The sequence below is a fragment of the Bos taurus genome, chromosome 13 (genome assembly GCF_002263795.3).
Source record: "Bos taurus isolate L1 Dominette 01449 registration number 42190680 breed Hereford chromosome 13, ARS-UCD2.0, whole genome shotgun sequence".
NCBI classification, from domain to species: Eukaryota; Metazoa; Chordata; class Mammalia; order Artiodactyla; family Bovidae; genus Bos; species Bos taurus.
The window spans coordinates 56,838,388-56,861,777 of NC_037340.1; the positions used below are offsets into that span (position 1 = coordinate 56,838,388).

General features: G+C 45.3%; 1 protein-coding gene and 1 non-coding gene across 5 annotated transcripts in view; both read right to left on the reverse strand.

The window, feature by feature from the left end:
- Positions 1-23,390, reverse strand: part of PHACTR3 (phosphatase and actin regulator 3) — a 206,116-nt gene that overhangs the window by 142,807 nt on the left and 39,919 nt on the right. The window lies entirely within an intron of this gene.
- Positions 11,789-11,848, reverse strand: MIR2285BZ (microRNA mir-2285bz). The gene has a single exon (NR_162315.1). It is a non-coding gene; the product is annotated as a microRNA mir-2285bz (primary transcript).

The window sequence follows — 23,390 nt, forward strand, 5'->3', positions numbered from 1 at the left end:
ACTGCTCCAGCCACTGCTCCTGGCCTCAGGCACGGTCAATCAGTTACAGGGGTGCTCTCCCCACCCCCCACTGCTCTCGCTGACCTTGGGGAGAGGGCGCCCTGGCTGCGCACAGCCAAGAGGCAGCCGCTGCAGTCTTAGGTCAGGAGGCAGCCTGGAGCCAAGCCCAGAGGGACCAGAGTGGGAGAACAGGACTCTGACCTCCAACCTCAGTCCAAGGATGCTGAGGGCAGGACCCCTCTGCACCTTCTATCCCAGGCCTGGGATGGGCAGCAGATAGGTAAGGGGCGCACGTGAAGGCCCAATATCTATTCTGTCTGTACCTGTGTGACTGGCTCAGGGGCTCCGCCCAGCGAGGAGGACCCAGAACAGGGTTACTGGGCCTCAGCACTGTCTGTCGACATCAGGGGCCACACCCTTCTCCACTGTGGGCCGGAGTATCATAGGATGTTTGGTCTCCTGATTCTCATGCTCCACGAGATGCCAGGAGCCCCCAACCCCAGTTCTGACGACTCTCCAGCCACTGTGATATCCCCTGGGGGACAGAACTGCCCCTGGCTGACATTTCTGCTCCAGAGAATGGCAGCTGTGGGTCTGGATCCTGTCCCACCACCTCACAACAGTGTGGACTTAGGAGAGCGACTGTGCTGAGCCTTGGTGCTCTCATCTGCAAAGTGGGGTAACAGGCTGTCCAGCACTCAGTCTAGGGCCAGGAACTGATTAGCGAAGGTCCTGCTCTTGGGTCAGCCTCACTGCACCCAGAGGGGCCCAGATCCTTCCTGAGGATGGAGATAAACCCGGGGATGAGGGCTGGATTCTGGAGTGAAGCTGACCCAGGTGCGAGTTCTGCATCCACCACACTGTTGCTGGGGTTTACCCCAGTGTACACCTCCCAGGGCTGTAGTGAGGTGAGCTGAGATCAGGTGAGCAAAGTGCAATAAAGGTTCACTGCGTAGGAGCTGGGGGGCGGGGAGGGGAGGGGAAACAAGGGAGGAGGGCAACCCCAAGAGCAGGGCCCAGAGGGGAGTCAGGCCCCTCCCACAGCCCTGTAGTGAACGCACTGAACGTGAACACGGAACACTTTTGGGGAGTTACTCCACATTTGAGAGCTTCCCAGGTGGCTCAGTTAAAGAAATCTACCTACCAGGCAGAACACCGGGGTTCAATCCCTAGGTGGGGAAGATCCCCTGGAGAAGGAAATGGCAACCCCTTCCAGTATCTGTCTGAAAACCTCTAATTCCAGCAGACACAGATACATTGCTTCTGCCTTTCAGAAAAGAGGCCTGGCCCTGCTAATGATACCTTTCTGTTCTCCTGCTGGGAGACGTGGGGAGGAGACCTTGGGCACTGAGGAGCCAGCCTGAGGCTCTTACAATTGAGGGGCAGCTGATTTCTGCCCCTTTTCAGCATCGAGAAAACCGAGGACTAGAATCTTGGCCGAAGGCAGAGGATAGCATATAAACAGTTTACAGTTCACTGGGTAGCCAGGCCTGGTCTCACCCTCACTGTTGATGATCCCAAGGCAGGCCCTTCTGTGACCCCTCTGTCTGGTGGGGAAACTCAGGCTTGGACAGGTAGAATAAGCTGCTCCCAGGCCACACGTTAGGAGCTGGTCGGGGGGGCGGGGGGCCAGGCACAGAAACCACCTCTCTCTGAAGTGGACCTGGACCACTGCAGCACTGAGGGCACAACATCAAGGGGCCACAAGTCACTGTCCAGCTCAGGGGTAGTCCCAAGGGAGCACCAAATAAGGTCAGATCCAAGGCCTGCTCCCGTGAGCCCCCAAGTCAGCCGAGCACTGGCCACATGCTGGGCCCCAGACCTAGCTGTGAGCAGAAAATGAGAACTCAAGGTAGTCCCCAGGCCAAGTCACCGAGCTAGACGGGGTTAACCACAGAAATGCCGCTTAGCCCAGTGCAGGGCTCCCAGGAGGTATGCAGCCCCCTGGGACCAGCTCTCAGGAGGATGATCCATAGTCACGCCCTCCCGTCTGTACTAGGGAGCCCATCACCGCTGCTGGGGCTCCCTGTACCAGGTCTTACTGAGTCCTCTCAGAGGCTGTTGAGGGAGGTACTCCATCCCCCTTGTACAGATAGGGAAACTGAGACCCAAAGAGGCTCAGGTGGGGAGAGAGACCCCAACCGAGTCTTAGACAGGGAGGCCTGGTGTGCTGTGATTCATGGGGTCGCAAAGAGTCGGACACGACTGAGCGACTGATCTGATCTGATCTGATCTGATCACAATGATCCTAAATCAAGCGAGAGATGACAGATGAATCACGATCGTCCCAGAGGGATGCCCCAATAGCTCCAAGCTGACTTAAATCCACCAACCGTATTGATTCAGACGATGAGGAGACATGAGTGAAATGAGGTGCCCTCCTGTCCTCAGATACCTCCCAATTCTGGAACAGACCCCTTGATCGACTCATTGGCAACTTTCTGGGCTCTACCCTCCAGGGTCTCTCTCAATTCCATCCCTACCTCCCCATCAACAGCAGCCTAGCCTAAGCCACACCTACTTCTCCCCCAGAAACCCCTTTACTGTCCACTCACCAAAGGCCAGGCACAGCAGAATTCCTGAATCCTCCTGGAGAGTGGGGTCAGGGTGGGTTTACCCACCTCGTGGATGAGGAACAGGGATGTGGAGTCGGGGTGGGTTTACCTGCCTTGTGGACAAAGAACAGGGATGTGGGGCAGAGAGAGAGGTGGAAGCTGCACAAAGGGCCCGGCTATGCCTGGGGAGGCCAGGACCACAGGATGCTCACACTTATTTTCATCCCCCATCTGCCAGGTAGCAACAGAGTCCTGTTTTATCTCACATCCTAGAAGGGTATACTATCATTCTCTGTGATATCCAGGTGGGTACACTGAGGCTCAGGGAGGGCATGTGACGAGCCCAAGGTTATGGTTAACATGCAGCAGGGGGCTAGAAGACTGCCACCTCTCTGAAAACCAGAGCTCCAGTCCTGGACGACTGGGAATGTGTCTGCACACAGATTACTTCCTTTACAGCCCACATGCCCACAAGGATGGACACTTCTATCATCCCCAAATCAGAGATGGGAAACTGAGGCTCAGAGAGGCAACAGGTCAAGGCCACATGAGGAAGCAGAGCTGGGGGAGCACCCCCGTGTCGTGGCTCCAGGACAGGACTTCCTTGCAGACGCTGTGGCCGAGCGATTATCTGCAGTGGGGGCAGTCTCGCACACTGCAGTATGCTGAACAGCACCTCTGGTCTCTACCCTCTAGAGGCCAACAGGACTTCCCTCCCAGTTGTGCCAACTAAAAAGATTTGAGTGAGTGCGTGCTCGTTCGCTCAGCCGTCTCTGACTCTTTGCAACCCCAGGGACTGTAGCCCACCAGGCTCCTCTGTCCATGGGACTTTCCAGATAAGAATACTGGGATGGGTTGCTACACCCTCCTCCAGGGGGTCTTCCCCACCCAGAGATCAAATCCACATCTCATATCTCCTGCATTGGCAGGTGGGTTCTTTACCACTAGCATCACCTGGGAAACCCCAAACAACTACATCTACAGGCTAAACATGGCCCCCAGGCTGCCTGGACCTCAGGGTTCTATCCTTTCCACTAGATTCAGAGAGGAGCAGAGGTGGGTCATGTCCCGGGGCAGCCTCTACACCTTGTGGCTTTCAACCCACGCTTAAGAGAGAGAGGGGAACACATCACAGCTCAGGGGGAACTGTTTCTTACTTTTGACCTTCTCTGGTGAGGAGAGGAGAGCGAATGAAATGTTCCGCCTGCAGCCCCAGCAGGTAGAGACAGCCTCTGTCCCCATTTTACAGATGCAGGAAGTGAGGCTCAGAGAGTTTCAGCCACCAGGCTGAACTCACACAGTGAGACAATGAGAGAGGCAGAATTTGAAGACATGTGTCTTCTAACAACGCTTAAGCTTCCACTGCTCAACTGAATTGTCCATCTCTCCATCATTTTCAGGAAGGACCTGACTTTGAGAGAACCCAGTCTCATATGGAAGAAGGATCCTCCACGAAAAGGGAGGATGTATATCTTTGATGGGGGACTGGAAGCAAGGGGCTATACCACTTCCACAAAACTAACAAGCCCCACTTGGACTTAGCCAAGAGCCTAACACTCCTCTTGCGGCCGACTCAGCAGAAGCCGCTGGTCATTTCCAGCTGTTAATTAAGCAGACAACCCTGACTCTGAAGCAATAGCAGGGTCTGACTGACTCATGCAAAGCTCACTCTCCAAGCACACGCTCTTGGTCAGACTCACAGGGACTCTGCAGCTGATAATGAAGTTCTGCACAGTTGCTTGGCAGCGTGGCCAGCACTGCACTCCCACATCCTCTGGTGTCCGAGACTAAACCCCACAGACAGGTGACCCACTGAGTTGTTATGAGATTGGTATCTATCTGACCTTCAGGATAGAGGGGAAGGTCAGAGAATCGCTCCTACCATCCCTCTGTGACCAAGAGGGCTGGATTCATCCAGCCAGAACAGGCTCTCTCCCACCACGTTTGCTCTGCTGAGCCACCTTTTGCTCTTTTTACTGGGCCCTAAGTGCACACTACATGCTGAGTTCACTTCAGTCATGTCCAACTCTTTGTGATCCCATAGACTGAACCCCTTCAGGCTCCTCTGTCCATGGGATTCTCCAGGTAAGAATACTGGAGTGGGTTGCCATGCCCTCCTTCAGGGGATCTTCCTGACCCAAGGATCGAACCCATGTCTCTTACCTCTCCTACACTGGCAGACAGGTTCTTTACCACTAGTGCCACTGAGAAGTCCCTAAGAAGTCCCTAAGGACCCCCAAACTACCACTGACAAACAGCCTAGAGCAGATCCATTTAACTTTCAAGCTTGAACTCTAACCAATTTCCTTCTCCTCTCACAGTGGAGATGCTCCCTTGGCCCTGGGGTCTGGAGCCCCAGTGGACTGAATGCATCTTTGTGATCCTCTGCCCAGGTCACCCCACCTTCCCACCAACCTGTGTTGAACATCCCTCCTTCCTGGAAGCTCAAGACATGCAGCTCCATGAGTCCTAACTTCCACCCATCCTCACCCTCATCCTGAACACTCCCGCAGGGGCATCAGTGCCCAGCAGATGGCTTCAGGATCCTCCCAACCATCACCCAAACAGCTCCGATGCCCATGTGAGGACCAGTCCAGCCCCTGGCGTCATGAATCCTTGATGTTCCCAATACAAACCCCACCTCCAGTCACCATGACCATGGCCAACATAGGATGGCTTTCCCCAGAGATCTGCCCCCCTACTGAACATGTGAAGCTCCCATGTCTCACCTCCACCTGAATCACCCATCCTTCCATCTATAGAGATTTCAAGTCCACAAGGTTCTCATTCCTGCTCTTGGCCCCTCAGCCAGCCCCTCCCAAGTATTGCTTCCATCCGATTCAACCTGGGGCCCCATGGCCAGGATGTCCTGCCAGCACCCAAGACTGTCTCACTCCCCTGACCTCCACCACACCCTCCTTGCCCCTGCCTTCTGTTTTGTTTTTTTTTTCTCTTTCTCATTTCTGCTTCCAAGTTGAATGGAGAAAAAGACCAAAACCATGCTCCCTGGCAAATTCATTTTATTTGACTTCAACTGGACACTAAGCACTTACAGGCTCTCTCCTCATCCCCAGCTGATCTTCTATCTCATTTTCCAATCCTCCAGGGGAAGCAGAGAAATCAAACACCTTTGTGTATTTCTAGAAGCACTGTAGATCAACGCAACCCTCCAGAATGGCAATTCTGTATTATTTTTCAAGAGGTACAGAACACTGAACTCCTTTAACCCATGTCTCAGAATCTATCCTGAAGAAAGGGCCCTAAATACAGAGAACACCACATGTGTGAGGGCTACACAGTTTTATTAGTAATCAGGCTGAAGATTTTGAAGCACTGAAATTATCCAACAGGAGGAGGGCCAGTTAAGTAAATTTCACTAAAGTGAGTATTCCATTGAAACCCTGCTTATGCCTGCAATTTTGGAAACTAAACTCCAATTTCAACTACTTGAAATGAATCCTTTCATGCGATGACAAAAGAAAATAAAACAAAGTGAACCAGGTGCAGAGTAAGCATGTTATACTCTCAGGGTGGAAGATGAGAGCAAGCACACAATGCAAGTATGAGGGTTGAGAACGTGAAAGTGGCCAGAAGAAGTCTACACCCAGGCTATGATGGTCAACAGAAGGACATTCACTGTCCTCTGATGAATCAGGGCAGAAGGTTTCACAGGGGAGGTCAGATTCCGGGAGCTGACTTGTGAAAGATGGCGTCTTGGCAGCCAGACAGTTGGCAGAAGATGTCTGGTGCTTTCAGTAAGTGATGCTTGTGAGACTTGAATCAAGGTCTTCATAATTTTTGACACCAGGATATACAAGAGGATGGGCAAGCAGCCCTTTGACCTTGGTCAAGGTTGGGGAAATAGCCAAAGCATGGCTGTGATTTCTGCCACTAATGAGAAGCCAGATCCCTAGGACCAAGAAAGGGAAGGTTAATGGAAAGTGAGACCCCACACGGTCCTGGGTTCCAGGCTGGGTCAGTGAGAAAACTGTGCCAGGAAAGGGCTATGAGACAAGAAGGGGGACTGGAGGACAGTGTCACATGGAGGTTGAGAACAGGTGGGGCTAGACAGAGCACTGGCTGTTTGAGTTTAGTTCTGGAGGAAGAACCCTTCTAAGGGTGTGGCAATGAAGCCAAGAACTGAAGGACACTGAAGAGATACACAGTGGTAAAGAACCTGCCTGCACTGCAGGAGACATAGGAGACTCGGGTTCGATCCCTGGATTAGGAAGATCCCCTGGAGAAGGAAATGGCAACCCACTCCAGTATTGTTGCCTGGAGAATCCCACGGACAAAGCAGCCTGGAGAGCTACAGTCCATGGGGTCACAAAGAGTCGGACATGACTAATCGACTGAGTGTGCATGCATGAAGGAACCGACAGCTATGCTTCTGATCTCCCTCAAAATGCAAAGTCCTTTAGCATTATCACTCCTTTAGGGGATTTTTTTTCACTTCCTTGTCTTCTTTTTATGGGGTAGCTTACTGTTTTTTCTTATCTATCTGCTTATTACTGGGTTAACCAAAGTGTTCATTTGAGTTTTTCTCTAACATCTTACGAAAAACTCGAACAAACGTTTTGTCCAACCCCATATTTATCCATCAACTACCCAAGCTCCCAAATCAAGTATTTCCTTAATAAATAAAAAAAAAGAGTTTACAATGAAATGGGGTTTTTCTCTCCTGAGCATAGGAAAGGAAGAACCTCAAGCACCTGTCAGTAATTCACATGTAAGAGAAATGTGGATGTCTCAACAAGCATCACGTAATTATGGACACTCTCAGTTGATATATTTGGTGAAATATGAAATAGACTCCTTATATGGAATTCCTTCATTAAAACTAAAAACAGAAACCAGACTGACTACGTGTTGAGCACTTTCAAGCATTATGGGATTCTTTCTGTGGCCCTGTTTGTTGGTGTTTTCAACCCCACTATACAAAAAAGGCTTCCCAGGTGGCACTAGTGGTAAGGAATCCACTTGCAATGCAGGAGATGCAAGAGATGTGGGTTCAGTCTCTGGGCTGGGAAGATCCCCTGGAGAAGGAAATGGCAACCTGTTCCAATATTCTTGCCTGGAAAATTCCATGGACAGAGGAGCCTGGAGGGCCCCTGGGGGAAAACACCTCTGTTCCCACCCCCACCCCAGGCTAGGTCAAGCCTCCCTGCTAAGTGCCCATCAGACCCTGGCTTCTGCACACACTCCCATCTGACATTTCTTGTTCAGTGCCCATCTCTCCCTCTAGACTATGAGTCCCCTGTGGGCAGAACTGTCTCCTGCTTGCTTACCCCCATCATCCCACGACCTCGCATGAAGCCTGGTACATAGTAGGTCCCCAACAGATGTGGATAAGTGTGTGAATGAATGAATGGTTCACCTGGAAAGTGGATGCACCCGGAAGGTCCCTGGAGCTCCAGGTTTGTGCCTCCACATGACATCCTGGTAGCACTGCTTCCCTTTTTTAGGTTCCTGAGAAATGGATCCAACCCAAGCCATCCAACCAGAAGACAATGGGCCCACAAAGCAGGACTGATGGCGGTGGTCATTTTATGAGCTAGTAAAGCCAGGGCAGATTTGGGTTTCTGCACCATCCAACTGCCAAGGCCAGTCGTGCATCCAGATCAGATTTCCATCCGATTAGACATCCTGAAAACTCCCACTGAGAGGCAGGTCTGTCACTGCATGGCCAGCCTGTCGTCCAAGGGAGTCGAGGCCACAAGCATGTAGGAAACTACTTGTATTGGCATCTTTGGCCACAGAAAGAGGGCCCTACAGGAGGCCAGGCCAGACCAGTTCCCAACACGGTTAAGAAGATTCAGCCAAACATATTGGTGGACACACGTTGCAGTCATGGGGCCAAAGAATCAAGCCCTAAAATAAGAATCCTGGCAACTATCCATGGAGCATCATGATAGAAGTGACCACATGGATTTGTCCCTACTATGATCATACACCACACACCACAGCAATACAAGAACAGCCCAGTTGGAAATGACCACTTTCTCTGGTTTAAACTTCCTTAAATTAGAACAAAGTCATGGTACTTGGGTGAACTCTTTTTCTGATCAGCCTTCAGCCCAATTTTCCTCTCACTACCAGGTTAATAAGAAGCTTTGTAAACTTGAGCAGGCCATTGCCTGCTTTAAAATTCTGAAACTTTGATATTAGAAAAATGAGAAGCCATATCACGTGAGGAGATCTGGTCAAACAGACTTTCAGACAGCCCCATTCTCTTCCTCGTCCATCAGAATTGTGAAAAAGTGAATGACATAAGCAGTGCAAACAGAAAGTACTTTCCAGAAGTAAAGTGACAGTCTCCTGGTTTCTCTTTTCTATAATTTTCACAGACAAAGGCAACAACTACTGCAGAATTTCCATGTCTTAAAAAAAAAAAATTGACTAAATTAGAGATGTTTCAAAAAAAACAACTCACTTTCTGGCTCTCCAAGAAAATGATGCCCTTACTGTGAATATGAAGTGTTTACATATGACTAACATTTGTATGAAATCCAGAGTATGGAAGTGGAGTGACAGAAAAGATTATTTAAGGAGTTTTCCAGCTGACTGCTTTCACCTCTGAGAGAGCAGTAAGGGAAGAACAGAAGGAGGAAAAACATTCTGATAGTTGAAGGAATCTCTGATGGCCAGGTGACAAATTAGAGAGTGAAGAAGCTCCAGTCACAGAATGAGTTTGTACAAATGGGCTACTCTTTCCCACAGTTGAAGCCAGAAAACTGAAAGACCCCTGAGATGTGTAGGGTCTTCCCTCTATGGAAGTGGAGGGCTGAGGAGGAAACCCAAGAGAAATCCAACCTGGAAAAAAACTCCAGGCTTTCAGCTACTGAGACCCAGAGAACAGGAGAGAGTTGGAGGAAACCACTTCAAGGCAATGCAGACCTACACTGAGTGTGAGACAGCTGCCCTCCAAAGTCTAGGGGCGCAGGAGCAGATCTGAGAAACTCTCCAGTAGAACCAGAGGTCAACCATTAGTCTCTAGGGCCCCTGTATCTGCTAGCTGGGCTGTAACATGGAGACAGAACTCTCAAGGTTCAGAGAGGTGGGACCTCAGATGTAAAGCACAAGGAGGCCTCTTAGTGAACAGAGCCCAAGCTATGTGGAAGGAAAGTCCTGACCCTCCTTTCAAAGCACTTGAAACCTGTAGTGAACTGAATCAAACCAAACCTAAAAAAGAGCCCAAACTCAGTTCAACCATGAATGAGATTGACTTGGCGCTCCAACTCTGACAGCTTGAAAGAAGAGTAATATAATGTTGTTTGGTACAAAATGTCATACAGGTTGTAAAAAATAAGATGCACGAAGAGGCAAGAAAATTTGACCCATGATCAAGAGTGGAAATAGACAATAAAAGATCTGACTAGGACCCAATTATAAATTCTTCTTAATTTCAATAGTTTAGCTATAGAAATGATTAGATAGGGACTTTAAAGTAACTATGATAAAAAATTCTAAAGAATAGTGTGTATATGGTAGATAACATGTCTCAAGAGATGCAGAACTGAAGCACATGGAAACCATAAGAATGATCCCAGCAGAAATGCTACAGTGAAAAATGCAATGTCAGAAATAAAGAATTATTTATATGGGCTTAATGACGGATTAGGTAGAGCAATGGAAATGAGCAGTGAATCTAAAGACTGGTATACAAGGCTCCATGATAGCAACAAGCTAAACTGTAGATCAGATATATTATCAAAGAAAGACACAGGCTAAAAAATAGCCCTTTTGGCCAAAGATTGGCTCTTCTGCAAAAGAATCCAAATATAATTGGATCAGACTACAGAGGAACTTAAGCCCTTGTATATTGTTGGAAATAATAGAGCAATCAGCTGGCAATTAGTGGAGCCTAATAGCTGGGTTGGTGTGATACCAACAGAAGCCAACAGCTTAAAAGAAAAATTAGGGAAGAAACCCTCAAAGAGAGACCTACTAAAAGTACCATCATCTCAGAGTGGCTGTGCACAGCTCCAAGGATGCATCCTCTGAGAAACAACATCAAGGGCTCCACAATGGTTGTGAGGGTGGGGGTGGGGGTGGTAAAACAATAAACTAGCCTCCCTAAGTCACAAAACATACAAATAAGAAAACAGCAAGAGTGAGGGAAGGGAAAATCAGTATCCAGTGTTGCTAAAATATATTATCTAAAACCCTCAGTTGGGTGGGGGGGGGGTGGAAAGTTATGAAATGTATAAACAAACATGGAAATGTAACCAGTACATAAGGAAAAAAGCAGACAAACAAAACAGTCTATGAAAGGACCCAGACGTCAGACTTAACAAAGACTTCAAAGCAGCTATTATAAAGATGTTCAAAGACTAAAGAAAACTATTCTTTGAGAGGAAATGAGAGATCTAATGGCAATGTGTTACCAAAAAGAGATTATCAATAAAGAGACAGACGTTATTTAAAAGAATCAAATGGAAATTCTAGAACAGAAAATTACAATATCTAAAATGAAAAATTTACAAGAGGAGATCCATAATAGTTTTGAACTTGCAGAAAAAAGAAATATCAAACTTGAAAGTGAGAAGTATTCAATTTGAAAAACAAAGATAAAAAGTAAAGATAAAGAACAAAGAAAGACAAACAGACTCAGAAAGTCTGGGGTCACCCTTAAGTGCACCAACATATGCATAACAGGAGTACCAGCAGGAGAGCCATGTGAGAGAGGAACAGGAAGAAAATGCTGGAAGAAATAATGGCTGAAACATCTCAAATGTGATTTTTAAAAAAATTAATCCAAGAAGCTCAAAAAGCCCTACAGAGGATAAATTCAAAGAGATCCACATCCAGATACAAATGTTGAAAGAGAAAGACAAAGAGAAAATCTTGAAAGTAGCACGAGAAAACTGACTAGTGACAAATAAGGTGACCCAAGATTAACAGCTGACTTCTCATCAGCAATAATGGAAGCCAGAAGGCAGTGGGATGACACATTCAAACTGCAGAAAAAGGAGAAAGACTGTCAACCATAAAACTTATATCCAGCAAAACTATCTTTCAAAAATGAAGGTGAATTAAGATATTCCTATATAAATAAAGCATAGGACTCATTGCTAGCATATCTGCCTTATATGAAATGCCAGGAAAGTTTTTCAGGCTGAAAGCAAGAGATGCCAGACAATAATTCAAATCAACATACATGCAAAAACAAAGAACATCAGCACCAGTGATTATGTAATTATAAATGTGTGTTAGTAATTATACTGGGTTGGCCAAAAAGTTCATTCAAGTTTTCCCATTACATCTTATGGAAAAACCCAAACGAACTTATTGGCCAACCCAATATATGACAGAATGAATGCATATTCTTCTGCTTTCTTTTGTTATCTGATTTAAAAAACAATTACATAACAATAACAATACAAACTAAGTGTGTGGGAAAAGCTGTATGGGGAAGAAAAATACACCAGATGGTAACTTGAATCCACAGTAACAAAGGAAGAGAACCATAAATGGTAAATAAGAAGGTTCATATAACAAACATTATAAATATCCACTTGATATCCTTTATTCTCTTAGCTTCTTTAAAATATATAAGTTCATATAAAGCAATAATTGTCAAACTGTTCCACAGGGTTTGCAACATATACAGATATAATATGTATAATCACTATAGCAGAAAAAGAAAGAACTTTATAGCAGTAATGTTTCTCTACCTCACTGAAATTAACATAAATCTGAAGTATTCTGATAAATTAAAATGTATTTGGAGGTTAAAGCGTCTGCCTGCAATGCGGGAGACCTGGGCTCGATCCCTGGGTCGGGAAGTTCCCCTGGAGAAGGAAATGGCAACCCACTCCAGTATTCTTGCCTGGAGAATCCCATGGACAGAGGAGCCTGGTGGGCTACAGTCCACGGGGTCGCAAAGAGTCAGGCATGACTGAGCGACCTTACTAGAGAAACCACTAAGAAAAGAGCTAAAAAACAATTAAAGAAATAAAAATGTAACACTAAAAATTCACCAGTTCAAAAGAAAACAGTGAAAGAGGAACAGAGGTACAAAAAAGACATGAGCCATAGGAAACAAAAAGTGAAATACCAGATACAAAACCAACTATGTCAACAACATTAAAGGCGAATAGATGAGACAACCCAACAAAAGGGGGAGACGGACAGACTGAATAAAAAGTCAGATCAGATCCAACTCTACCGTGTCTACAAGAGAAACACTTTAGATCAAGGATGCAAATAGGTTGAGTGTAAAAGGGTAGGAAAAGATGTTAACACTCAATGATAATTACATAGACCAGTTTTTTAATTAAGGTGGCCAAAAGGTAATTTTCTAATTTAATCTTTCTTTCTATATTTATTAATTAGAACTTTTCGATAAAGGAAAACTTTGCCTCATCAACTATTCGGATACCCTGAAATATACAGAAGGCAGAATAAATGCTTGATTCTTACTTAGTGACTTTCAGAATAGCGTGCTGCCGCCCCGTGCCGTGTGCTTAATCGCTCACTTATGTCTGTCTCTTTGTAACCCCGTGGAGTGTAGCCCATCAGGCTCCTCTGTCCATAGGATTCTCCAGGCAAGAATACTGGAGTGGATTGCCATGCCCTCCTCCAGGGGATCTTCCCAACCCAGGGATCAAACCCAGGTCTCCCACATTGCAGGCAGATTCTTTCCTGGCTGAGCCACCAGGGAAGCCCAAGAATACTGGAGTGGGTAGCCTATCATTTCTCCAGGGGAACTTCCCAACCTAGGAATTGGACTGGGGTCTCCTGCTTTGCAGGCAGATTCTTTTCCAGCTGAGCTACCAGAGAAGCCTGTGCTGGTGCCCTAGAAACATATAATGGTGACCAATAATCTTTACAAGTATCATTCTGAGGGCATGGGTTTTTTAAAAAAAATAATTTTGATGTATTTCAATCCATTTTAACCATTATTCTCTTTGATATGCAAGCACCTCAGTTTAGCCAGCAGAAAATCATTCAATTTGGTTCCTATATTCTTAATTAATTACGTATTTATTTTTCACTGTTCTGGGTCTTTGTTGCTGCGTGCAAGCTTTCTCCAGTTGTGGCAAAAGAGGGCTACTGTTCCTTGCGGTGCACTGTGGTGGCTTCTCTTATTGCAGTGCATCGGCTCTAGGCACACGGGCATCAGCAGTTGCAGCACGTAGGCTCAGTACTTGTCGGTTGCGGGCCCTAGAGCACACAGACTTTAGCAGCTCTGGCACACTGATGGGCTAAGCTGCTCCAGAGCATGTGGAATCTTCCCGGGTCAGGGATCAAAATCATGTACCCTGCATGGATGGGTGGATTCCTATCCACTGTACCACCAGAGTAGTCCTATATTCTTTTGACATAACCTTGTTAATCTTTGATAGCTTCTTTGCTTTCTGGTGTGATAAAGCATCTCAGACCAAGAATCAGTCATTTCTCCAAGAAATACTGCTCCCTTTTAATGAGAAATGGGACTTAGCTAGCAAAATCTGGGCAGTAGGGGGTGTTCATTGCAACAGGGCTGTCACTACTTGCAGGTCTTTTTCAGTGAACAGATTTATAAAGTAGACTTTTTAAGACTAAAGATAATTATGAATGCATATTGGTATTTCCCATTCAAATTTAATATTATAGGACTCTAGGTAGCTTTAAAAATTGTATCTTTTCTATTGTGCTAAGAATCTTGATTCCTAACAACAGCAATGTATTTCTTATTCGCTTTTTCCAAAATTATTCCCATAATAATTTCAAAGTAACAATATCAATGTCACAGCTCACAATGAGATTAACAAATGTAGTTTATGGTTTCTTGGCATTTATATAAGCATGTGTGTCCTTAAACTGGGTTTCCCAGGTGGCGCTAGTGGTAAAGAAACCGCCTGCCAATGCAGGAGACTTAAGAGACATGGGGTCTGTCTCTGGATCAGGAAGATCTCCTGGAGGAAAGTATGACAACCCATTCCAATATTCTTGCCTGGAGAATCCCATGGACAGAGGAGGCTGGCGGGCTACAATCCATGAGGTCACAAAGAGTTGGACATGACTGAAGCGACTTAGCACACGCTCACACACGTCCTTAAACTATACCCCACTAGGGATGGATAGTTAAAATCAGTGGTTTTAAAGTCACTTGGAGAAATTACGTTCCCCAAGGTTAAGCCACCAACTTGATATACAGTTAGGGTTAGGTTCAATGATTACATCTGATTCAATTTTCCCCTTAATTTAATTTTTGAATATATAAAGTATATATGTTTCAAAGCTTAAAATTATGTAACAAAGTACACTCATAGAGGTCTCACTTTAGTAGCTATCTCCTGTACTCCATGGCTCTTTCCCCAGTAAGCAACCATCTTCCTTAGTTTTTGCTTTGTGCTTCCAGAGTTTCTTTTGGACAATCTAAATACACATACACACATGTACATATGCATGCACACAATCCCCCTTCAAAGGCAGTATACTATAAACACTGTTCTAGATTTTTTCCTCCACTGCCAAAATATTCTGGGGATCACCCCATGGTGGTACACAGAGCAGCCTCATTTTTCTTTACAGCCATCCCACATTCCAGTGTGTGGATATACCACTGTCTATCCAGCCAATCCACTAATCATGAACATGTGGGTTGTTTCCAACATTTTGCTACAATGAGTAATGGCAAAATGAAGAGGCTTGCATTTATGCTATTTTATATTTTGCCAAGATATTTTGGGATAGATTCCTAGAAGTGAGATTACTGGGTTCAAAGGGTGAAAGTGAAGTGTTAATCACTCAGTTATGTCTGACTCTTTGTGACCCTATGGACTATAGCCTGCCAGGCTTCTCTGTCCATGGAATTCTCCAGGCAAGAATACTGGAGTGGGTAGCCATTCCCATCTCTAGGCGATCTTTCCGACCCAGGGATTGAACCCACGTCTCTTATGTCTCCTGCAATGCAGGCGGATTCTTTACCATCTGTGCCTGTAATTTTGCTAAATACAGTCCTGTTGCCTTCCATAAGTTTTATGCAGCTGCTTTGTAATGACAATAGAAAAGTGTTTTTTTTTAACTATTTTTATATGGTTTATTAGGTAATACACACTAGCAGGACATTCTGACAACTAACTATAGATGCAGTAGTTCATGATTTACAACATACTTCAGTGCTTTGACTTATTCTAGTTTCTAATATAATAAGTTCCACTACTTTAGAGGATGCAGTATGAATGGATTGATTTCTTGTAAATAATACACATGCACAGAAAAGAAACATGTATCCAATAGCCAAAATGTGCAAAGATGAACACTTAACATAGATGCTTAAGATGGGTTTTCTTTTTACTAGAACAACAAAAAAAAATTACAGACGGAGTTTAAGCCCCTGCAGTAACCTCAGGAACCCAATCACAACTCCCAACTCTGCCAGCACTGCAGTGCAATGACTCTACTGACTAAATTGTCAATTTTCCTGCTCATGATTTCCTGTTTCTCTATTACACACACACATCCCCCTTTTTTAGCTATTGAATCAATGCTATGATAAATATCCCTTGATGACTGTTCTTCTACTCATGATGTGATCTTCTCCAGGGCAAAGGTGTGGTTGGGCATTCCTAGGTCAGTGTTCTGAACTCAAGAATGTATGCCATGTTAATTTCCTAACTGGTTGTACTCATTCATGCTAACATCAGCAGTGCATAAAATTTCCTGTTTATGCAAAGTTTACAAACACTTGCCATCGTCATATGTCTCTACTTTTGCCAGTCTCATGAGTGGAAATAGTATCTCACTGTTTTAAATGTTCATGGAATAAGAAAATTTACTTTCCATTGGCTTTTTAAAATTAATTTTTCCCCTTACAGGAAAAATCAGCATAATGCAAAAGACAGGGAACAGCTTATATATCTATTCTCATTCTTCAGAACTTAGCATCTTTATGTCTATAACCCCTTATATAAATCTTGGATATGTGCATATATAGAAAGAATATACTTCATTAATTTTAGAGAAATGCAAAGATAATCACCCAGATCCATTTGGAGTTTCCCCTGATTTGCTTGTTTTAACTGGTAGTTCTGCTGATGGTTAACTATTTCTTTGTTTTCTGTGTTTCACAGAAGAAATATAGACTTCTAAGAATGGTGTCTTTGAAAACATGACCAAAAAATTCTCCACATTTTCTGTTATGACTATTTTCCTGTACCCAGAGCCTAGTATTTCATTTTTTATAGTTTGATTTTTTATGCTCATTTGCCAAAAGAAATGCTTTGCAAATCCCTTGATATCTATTTCTATACCCATAAAAATAAAATACATTCACATTTACAAATTATTCATCTATATTTTGAGAAATTTACCTTTTGACCTTAAGGGAAAAAGTATGCAGGAAAATGCCACGTGAGTTTCAATACTGAAGAATTTGGAAACCTACCTATTAGCAAGTATGTAATAATAGGAAATAATATCTCTGGGGCTTCCCTGGTGATCAGACAGTAAAGAATCTGCCTGCAATGCAGGAGACCTGGGTTCAATCCCTTGGTTGGGTAGATTCCCTAGAGAAGGGAATGGCTACTCACTCCAGTATCCTTGCCTGGGAAATCCCATGGACAGAGGAGCCTGGCGGACTACAGTCCCTGGGGACATAAAGAGTCGGACACAAATGAGCAATTAAGACACAATAATATCTCTAAAATAACTCAAGTAAGACCAACCTAGACAGCATATTAAAAAGCAGAGACATTACTTTGCCAACAAAGGTCCGTCTCGTCAAGGCTATGGTTTTTCCAGTAGTCATGTATGGATGTGAGAGTTGGACTATAAAGAAAGCTGAGTGTCAACGAATTGATGCTTTTGAACTGTGGGGTTGAAGAAGACTCTTGAGAGTCCCTTGACTGCAAGGAGATCCAACAAGTCCATCCTAAAGGAGATCAGTCCTGAGTATTCATTGGAAGGACTGATGCCGAAGCTGAAACTCTAATACTTTGGCCACCTGATGCGGAGAGCTGATTCATTTGAAAAGACCCTGATGCTGGGAAAGATTGCAGGCAGGAGGAGAAGGGAACGACAGAGGATGAGATGGTTGGATGGCATCACCGGCTCAATGGACATGAGTTTGGGTAAACTCCGGGAGTTGGTGATGGACAGGGAGGCCTGGCGTGCTGTGGTCCATGGGGTAGCAAAGAGTCGGACATGACTGAGCGACTGAACTGAAGTCAAATAAAAGCTAATTTGTAAAAGTATTATCAATACCAACAAAGATAACGTGGAAAACTACATTATGAGGTTTTTGTTTCTTATTTTGCACATGTGAAGGTGAACATGGACCAGATACATACAGGACATTTGCATCTTGTATAGAAGGTACATGCCAACTTAACAGTAACGCTTCTGCACTACAGGAAAGACACCACTGAATATTACTGAGTCTTGAACTAGTAGAGTCTTCAAATCATCCATTTGTACTGGCATCTGACTTCTTAATAGGAATAAGCATTTCTGTGATTCTAAAAGGATGATTCTTCTTAATGAGGTACAGAGAAGTCCTTCAAGCCCAAATAAAAATATGACCACAAAATCTACCTTGTATAATTTAGCCCCCATTCACAACATGAAACATACACTGTATCTAAAGAAAGAAAACAGCAGGCTGCTGTATATGGTTTACCCTTTGATGAATTTACTTCACTAATGCAAGTGACTGTGTATGAAGAGCTCATATGAAAATTCATGCACTCAAAAAATCCTTTAAGAAAAATATAATTCCGTATCTTGGCTGGAATCTCTATAACCATCAAGCATTAAATAGAGTTGTTTTACTCTAACCATTACCATAATAACTTTTCTTATAACAATTTCATAGATGGGTTATTTGCTATTTGCTTTTCAGTATGCTTAGCATAAAATTTCACTCTCATTAGCCTTTTTTTAAAAAATATGAGGTCAAGTCATATAAAGAAAACTCAGAAATTAACTCAGTAAGCAATTACCCAGCACATAAACCCTGGGAGGGTGGGGGGAATCACTTGACTCCTGATCGTACTCTTAAGTGACATTACTGAGCTGGATGGAGCAAGGGAAACTGAAGACTCAATGGCCACACTTCCTGTCTCATCTTTCCATCCCAGGTGTTTTCAAACAGAGGAAAAGAAGGTCCCCCTAATACAAGCAAGCTTTTTTAAAAAAATCTTTTGGCCACACTATGCAGCATGTGGGATCTCAGTTCCCCAACCAGGGATCGAACCCACGCCCCCTTCATTGGCAGTGCAGAGTCTTAACCACTAGACCACCAGGAAAGCAAGCCTTTTGGAGGCGGTAGCTCCAAAGTCATCCCCAGCTCTTCCACACGTGAGGCAGGTTCTCTATCATTCCTTGGAGGTCATTTCTCTAAGAGCAAGCCTCTCCCGCTCTTACTCACCCCACACTGAATCTCATCGACCCAATCCATCATCCTACTAATCCGAATGTGTCCCCTTTAATTAGCACCAAGACGATGTGACAATGACAGATGCTGGTGAGCTGAGAAAAGGACAAGCCCATGTTAAGCACCAAGGTCAGCACAAGTACATTTCAAGGAAGGAAAGCAAATAGGACCACCGGCCCCAGAAGGTCAAGTCTCCCAACTCCTCCCCCATCCCCCGACTCAAGCCAGCCTCTCAAGGGTTAAGGCATCACTAGGAAGTTTTATTTTCTTTTTTAAAGATTGTTTTTGATGTGGACCATGTTTAAAGTCTTTATTGAATTTGATATACAACATTGCTTTTGTTTTACATTTTGGCTTTTTGGCCACAAGGTATGTGGGATCTTAGCTCCCAATCAAGGACTGAACCCCACCTACTGCACTTGAAGGCAAAGTCTTAGCCACTCAACCACCAGGGAAGTCCCAGGAAGTTTTAAAGGACACCTTTAAAGGACACCTTTTTTGAAGACCACGAGATGGACTTATTTTTTCCTACCCAACAGCCATTACACCCTTTTCCTGGTTGCAGCCCTGGGACCCATTCATTTGAGGGACCCATTCCTTGCCCCTTCTTTTCATATGATTTCAAAGAGGTTGACCACCTCCAAACCAACAAGACACAATTTCCTAGAGTTTTGTTTTTTCTTTTTGAACTAATAGAAAAAAGGAAGTCTCTTCTTTTCCTGAGTTGGCTGGAGCCTGCAGCCTACAAGAGGCCCAAAGGAAAGAAGAGCTGGCCTAGGAGTGGGCCCAGCATAGGGTCCCTGGTCAGGAGATGGAGAGGGACCGAAGGCTGATGAAATAAGATCCTCTGGATCCATGGGCCTATGTCAGTCTCCCCCTGGACTCATCAGATTTGATAGCCAACATATACCCTTTACATGAAGCCAGTGTACTTGGGTTTCACAACAGCAACTAAAGCCACAAGCAAACAAAGAATCTTGACCAATGAGATGAAAACCCTTCTGAATGGAAGGCATCTTGTCTCCATCACCCACAATTAATCCCAAGGTCGTGTTCCACCATCAACAGGCTACAGAGAACAGTGTCACATGGAAAATTTTGAAGCTGGAAGAAAATGCAGAAATGACATGATTCAAGTCCTAGATCTGAGGTATCAGAACCAAGAAAGGCCACAAGGTCACAGGCAACAGGGACGTGGGACACGGGACAGGAACCTGGATTCAGGGACCCTGATCCTGGTGACACTCGGGAAACCTGATTAGGAATCTGGATGCTGTGGGAGATGACTTTCTACATGGCATGTGTGCCCATGTGTGGAAACATGACGATAACATGTTTCTACCCTCCTGAAACTGTGGAACTTGTCCATCAAAGGGATTTGGGAAATCAGGGGAAAAGGAAAAAGGAAGGGAAAAAAGATCACAGGGGACTCAGGCAGGCCTGACATCATCTCTGTTGAGACATACATGGGGTCCCCTCAAAAAATCAGGGGCATTAAGACCCTGGAATGGCCCACAAGGCACTGAAAGAAGTTCTCCCCATCATCAACTCCCCACCCTCTGGACTGCGGGGCCTGCTGGGTGGGCTCGAGTGGTGGGCAGGGTTTCTGGGCTTCACAGTCTCATGAAAAATACAGCAAGTGGAGGGAAAAGGGAAAGTCATTCACGCATTCCAGTCATAGCTCAGCAGTCACTGCATGCCAGGCACTGCACTTGGTGCTGGAAAAGACTGTTTTCATTCAAATGAGCTTCAGGTGATGAAAACAGGCATGCACACATGATGTGTATCATATATATTTGCATTTCCTATATACGCGATAGAAGCAATATTCAACTGTGCATAAATAATCTATTTCTGGATGGTGCTAAGTGTGTCCAGATAGAATGCAGTGGGACCAGGAGGGGAGTGCAGGGGTGGCTGGGGAGGGATGGGAATACTGAGAAGGAGCCAGGGATGCTAAGATCCGAGGCAAGGCTGCTCCAGGCAAGCTCTTCCTTCTTTTCTTCTCTCCCTCCCTTCCTTCCCCTCCCTGCTGAGTCTAAACAGGACTTCTGTTTGTTCTAAAAAGACTGAGCACCTGTTATCTGGAAGAAGGGAGGTCAGCCCAGCCCTGCTAGGCAGTCCCAGCCAGGTGGAGCAGCTGATATGAAGGGAAGTGGCAGGTGCAAAGGCAGTGACAGGAATCAGCTCTGGCTGGGAACACACCTCTTCTCCACAGCGCCACCTCCAGGTGCCCAGACACACTGCTGCCTGGGAGGAGTAGTAGACTCAACACGTCCCTGGCGTGTTATGTAGACTTAACATTTCCCTGTCCAGCCATCCCAGACACACAGGTCCCACTACTACGTGCTGGACTAGACCCTGGGCTCCCAACTTTTCAGAGTTTACAGTATAGTGGGCTATGGGCAGGCAGAGACAAGGAAGGGAAGAGGAACTTGACACTGAACAACTAATGCGATGGGCATTTTTCTCCATCCTTCATTTCATTTTACATCACAAGAGACAGAAGTCTGCTTCCCAGGTGGCTCACTGGGTGAAGAATCTGCCTGCAATGCAGGGGGCGCAGGTGACCCAGAGTCAACTCCTGGGTCAGGGAGAGCCCCTGGAGGAGGGCATGGCAAGCCACTCCAGTATTCTTGCCTGGAGAATCCCATGGACAGAGGAGCCTGGCACGCTACAGTCCATAAAGTCACAGTCAGACACAACTGCAGTGACTGAGCACACACGCACTCACACAGAAGTTCATCAAGGCTGTTTTCACCACAAAACACAGCACATACACCAGATACACCGCACACAGAGCTCCCTTTCACTATAAACTTGCTGGTGATTCATGGATAAACAGTCATCTTTTCCATCAGAGGGCCAGCCCCATGAGGAGGATGTCATGTCCCTTTTGATCCTGGGGTAGCCACGGCCCCAGCTCTGTGCCTGCATGTAGCAGGCCTCTGATGGACCTTAACTTCTTAAAGGAGTCTTTTCCACCCCACTAGACTGTAAGCTGCCATTGCATCCACGACCTTTAGAAATCATGAAATAAACATTTGCAGAGTGGACCGGTGGATGGAGGGTTTGCTCTGGAACATTCAGGGACTATGTTAATCACAACCTGGAATTAAGATTAATTGATTAACAACATCAAATATGCAGATGACACTACTCCAGTGGCAGAAAGCAAAGAGGAACTAAAGAGGCTCTTGATGAAGATGAAAGAGCATAGTGAAAAAGTTTGGCTCAAAACTCAACATTCAAAAAACTAAGATCATGGCATCTGGTCCCATTACTCCATGGCAAATAGACGGGGAAACAATGGAAACAGTGACAGATTTTATTTTATTGGGCTCCAAAATCACTGTGGATGGCGATTGCAGCCATGAAATTAAAAGGTGCTTGCTCCTTGGAAGAAAATATTTGACAATCTTAGTGTATTAGAAAGCAGAGACATCACTTTGCTAACAAAGGATCACATAGTCAAAGCTATAGTTTTTCCAGTAGTCATGTATGGATGAGAGCTGGACCATAAAGAAGGCTAAGCACCAAACAATTGATGCTTTTGAACTGTGGTGTTAAAGAAGACTCTTGAGAGTTCTTTGGACAGCAAGGAGATCAGTCAATCTGGTTTGATCAAAGTTAATCAAACCAGGAAAACAACCCTGAATATTCATTGGAAGGACTGATGCTGAAGCTGAAGCTCCAATACCTTGACCACCTGATGTGAAGAACCGACTCACTGGAAAAGACCCTGATGCTGGGAAAGATTGAGGGCAGGAGGAGAAGGGGACGACAGAGGATGAGATGGTTGGATGGCATCATCAATTCAACGGACGTGAGTTTGAGCAAACTCCACAAAATAGTGAAGGACAGGGAAGCCTGGCATGCTGCAGTCCATGGAGTCACAAAGAGTCAGACGCGACTGAGTGACTAAACAACATGTTAAGGCAGAAAAGGGTACTTCAGCCCAGAGCTGTCTGACCACCCTCCTTCCCCGAGGCCAAGAATGCTCTCCAAGGAGCTCACAGAGCAATAGGAAATGGGACTGACACCCCCTCGGGGCTGCCCACATCGGATCCGCACACTGGGCCAACGCAAGACATTCTGGAAGGTCTCCAACCCCTCCTCCTTTAAGTTTGGAACCCAGTATTTTTAGACAAAGTAAAGGGATTGTGTCAGCAACCTGCAGGCATGTGCCCTGAGCGCCCCATGAGGACTAGCCCCCATGCCTCCCTCTCAGCCTCGCGCTGCTCCATCAGGCGTGCACCAAAGTTCACCAGCGCTGCCAGGAAGGCTGAGTCCCCCCGCCTGGGGTTTTATTTAGATGCATTTGAACGTGCACCGTTTGCCTTCTAATTTTAGAGTCTAATTATCCCATGAAGATTGAGGCAAATATTTGTTCTCCTCTCGGAGTAAGGACACAGTTTTATGCAAAACTGCTCAAAAAATAGGCAAAACTTAACCAAACTGGTTAAATC